Consider the following 4,010-nt stretch of genomic DNA (forward strand, 5'->3'; position numbering starts at 1 on the left):
CCCGCCACCACCACTGTGCTTGTCAGCCGTCAGCCTGTCTTCGGTGCCCCCCCCCCCCCCCCCGTGGGAGTGCACTGACCACCAAAGAGCAGCTCCTGCATTGAGCATGTGCCCCCTGGTGGTCAGTGTGCATCATAGTGACCAATTTGCATATTAGAGTTTTATTATATAGGATTCATTTACCAATATTTATCAAGCACCTACTCTGTGCCAGCCCTGTGGGCTATAAAACAGTGAGAGAGACAAACAGTCCAGAAAGAACCACAGACATTCAACAAATAGTTCCATATACATCTCTGTAGGTGAAATAAATGTTCTAAAAGGGACATCTACAACAGAGTACAGTTAGGTGGATAAATCTCAATAGTGACAGAGAATATCAGAGAACTGAAAACACAATTTTTCAGGCAGAAAGAACCAACCAAGTGCCAAAGAGACCTACCATCCAATACCCACTCATGAACTTTCAAAGCCTCAAGGATAACTATGTGCTGGCACGTTGATGGTGGAGGAGAGAGGAGACGAAAAAGACACCAAGAATGTAACTCAAGGTGTTTGGCCTGGAGAACCGGAAGAAAAGGAAGACGGGGGAAGGTGAAGGGCAAAACCCAAAATTTCAGATATTTAAGAGGTGCCCCGTGAGAGCCGAAGAAAAACCTGGAGTCCAGGGTGGAGCACTGGATTTGAAGACAGACACCTGAGAGTTGTCACAACAGGTGGCATTTATATTTAAAGCCTCGAAAACGGGTAACTGCTCGGAAGTGAAAGCAGGGGAGAGATTAGGAGGAGGCCGTAGGCAAGCATTACAGCAAGAGGGCGAGCATCAGCAGGAGGCCAGAGCGCCGAGGCCAAGGAGGCCAAGGCCGAGAACGTCCCCCTCACCAAATGCAGAAGGTGTTTCACGAGGGGGCGGTGATCAGCTGCATCAACTACTGCGCGGGGGCTGAGACCCAGCGCGCTTGGGGGCCTCTGGATGGCTGGTGGCCTCGGGAAAGCGGTTTCAGCGGAGCGGACCGGGCATGACGGGGGCGCTGCTAGTGAGTCAAGACTGAAGATGTGGCTGCAAACGGAGGCAGTTGAGGGAAAGCAACTGGAGGTATATGGTGGGGGAAGGAGGTTGTGTTGTTAGGAGGGGCGCGTCTTGAGCATATAATAAAACCGCCCGAGCTCGGAGCCCACCTCAGCACTCGGCTTCTCGCCCCTGGGTGGAGGACCCCACCTTGGCGGCCTCCGCACCAAACTCCGCCCACTGCGGCTTCCCATCTTCGCGGGACCTGCTGCGCACGCGCAGACCCCAAGGACCCGCGCGGGGGCCCCTCCCCCTCCGAGCCCCGCCTCCTCAGGGAGACCAGGCGCGTGCGCACGGCCTCTCGGGAGCCGCCTCGGCGAGGCCGGGAAATGGGGAGGCAGTGGGAGGACCCCAGCCCTACGTTCCCGCCACTCTCTCCGGTTCTCAGATCGGGTCCCAGCCCCACCTACCGGTCCACGGGCGGGACAAGCACGGCGCGCTGGAAACTGCGAGGGCGGGTGTAGGCGCGTCCCTCGAATGCTCTTCAAAGTCTGTATGGAATAACTCGCTTGCGTTCGAAGATTCGCGGCACCTCGAGAACCACTCTTTTACCCTTTTAAGAGCCGAGTCGCAACGCGGAGGACCCCTTTACGCGTGCGCCGTCCATTTTATGTGACGTGCCGCGCTGCCCCTTGGGAAATGTAGTTTTTATTTACCCAGTCCCGACTCTTCCGCTCAACCTCATTTTAACAAACTGGGGTCCTTGCGTGTTTTCAGCATCCTTCCCCGTTCTCCAAAGCCTCTGTAAAAGAATAATTAAAAATAAAAAACATTAAAAAAGAATATTGTTGAGGGGGAGCAGTGGGTATATGAGAACTCTTGTTTTCTGCCTCAATGTTGCTGAGGACAAAAAAGTCTAATTTTTAAAAAATAATTTTAAAAAGCAAGTCTGTAGACACAGATATCGAGTCTTTAGGGAATCTTCGCAGGAACATATTAAGGATGTGAGCAAACATTTACCTGTAATGGTTTACATGCTAGTATTTTATAATTTCTTACATAACCCCTACCAAAGTTTATTACATATTTTTCTGTTTGAATATTTGGTACTCTGGCCAACTCAGTGAGGTGAGGATCATTGGTTTTGTTCATCTATGTATCCCCAGCACCCAGTACAGTGTCTGGCACATAATAGGCCCTCAGTATTTTTGTATTCATTAGGAGAATCTCAGACTTCAAAACAAACTGTTTCAGCCCAAAACTGCATGCATCATTTTCATCCACCAGCTTTTTAAATTTTTCCCCGTGGTGTCTATCTCAATGGATGACTTGACCTTTTGTCCAGCCTCAGCCCTATATCCTGCATTGTAGAGACTTATGCCAGCAGGGATTTCACAAAGTTTACATTTGTAAAGATCTCAGGAGCCATTTCTCCTGCACGTCAAATATGCTCCACAGAGATATTTGGGACTCAGTAATTTGTTTGAATTTATCTCTTACGATGTTTCTACAACAAACCTGTTTTACTTGATTATTTTTTTAAAAGATATAATGTCTTTTATTTATTTTATTTTTTAAAATATGTTTTAAAAATTGACTTTATAGAGAGAGGCAGGGAGAGGGATAGATAGAAACATCAGTGAGAGAGAAACATCGATTGGCTGCCTCCCACATGCCCCACACTGGGGATTGAGCCCGAAACCCAGGCATTTGCCCTGACCAGGAATCAAACCAGGGACTTCTTGGTTCATGGGTCAACACTCAACCACTGGGCCATACCAGCCGGGCTTGATTAATTTTTAAAAAGTGTATTTTTAGAGCTTTGTCCACATATAAGGGATAACTCTGTCTTCCCCTTCCTATCCACATTCCTCAAAAAGAATTGTGGGTCCTCACTTCATTTATTCACCTCCCACTTGGCAACAATAGCCCGATCCAGCATCTGGAAGTTCTCCTTGACACCACTGTCTCCCTTTCCTTACATATTCGATCCATCACTAAGTGTCTGCAATATAAAAATAAGAACAGTTCGCATTTGTTGGGCACCTACTCTGTATCAGGCACTGTTGAAATGCGTTACATGTATTCATTGGTATAGCATAGTCAATCCACTTTTCATCACCACATCCACCCTAGTCCAAGGTGCCTCCACGCTGTCCTGAACAACTGCGAAAGCTGCTTATTTTTTAAAATCCCGGATGCAGAGTGTGAATTACTCATTTCTCACTGTAGCACACTATCATCAGGGCTCTGCAAGGCCTCTCTCCTGTTTTATGTATTTACAGCCTTTTATCTCCTTTCTCCACTCCTGCCACCTTCCCCAATGGTGTATGGGAGTGTCTTTGGAAAACGTGTGGTGTTTAGTGTGAGTGTATTTTTAACTTACCTAAATGGTACTGTGCTATAAACCTCACTCTATTTCTTACTCTTTCTACTCAGCGCTATGCTTTTAAGACCTGTTCTTATTGCTATGTATATACTTAGACTGTTACATAGAACAACTGTGCAATATTTCATAGTGGACATCCACATTTTAGTCATTCAGATTTAGGGTGATGGGGTATGGGTACTCCCTTGTAGGTAACTGACTGTCTTTCTCTTGCTGCTTTTAAGATTCTCTCTTTGTCTTTTGCTCTTGGCATTTTAATTATGATGTGTCTTGGTGTGGTCCTCTTTGGATTCCTCTTGATTGGGGTTCTCTGCGCTTCCTGGACCTGTAAGTCTATTTCTTTCACCAGGTGGGGGAAGTTTTCTGTCATTATTTCTTCCAATAGTTTTTCAATATCTTGCCTTCTCTCTTCTTCTGATACCCCTATAATTCTGATGTTGGTACGCTTGAAGTTGTCCCAGAGGCTCCTTACACTATCTTCATATTTTTGGAATCTCTTTACTTTTTTCTTATTCAGTTGGGTATTTTTTGTTTCTTTGTATTTCAAATCTTTAGCTTGTTTCTTGGGATCCTCTAGTCTTCTGTTGGATCTCTGTAAATTATTTCTCCTGA

General features: G+C 46.4%; 1 protein-coding gene across 1 annotated transcript in view; it reads right to left on the bottom strand.

Moving 5' to 3' along the window:
- Nucleotides 1-1,687, bottom strand: part of LOC102761858 (SAGA-associated factor 29-like) — a 28,845-nt gene extending 27,158 nt beyond the window's left edge. Inside the window, 1 exon segment of the mRNA XM_015560602.1 lies at nucleotides 1,480-1,687. The gene's annotated coding sequence lies outside the window, so the exon portion shown is untranslated.
- Nucleotides 1,688-4,010: the final 2,323 nt, after the last annotated feature.

This window comes from Myotis davidii, unplaced genomic scaffold (genome assembly GCF_000327345.1).
Source record: "Myotis davidii unplaced genomic scaffold, ASM32734v1 scaffold1535, whole genome shotgun sequence".
Lineage (NCBI taxonomy): Eukaryota > Metazoa > Chordata > Mammalia > Chiroptera > Vespertilionidae > Myotis > Myotis davidii.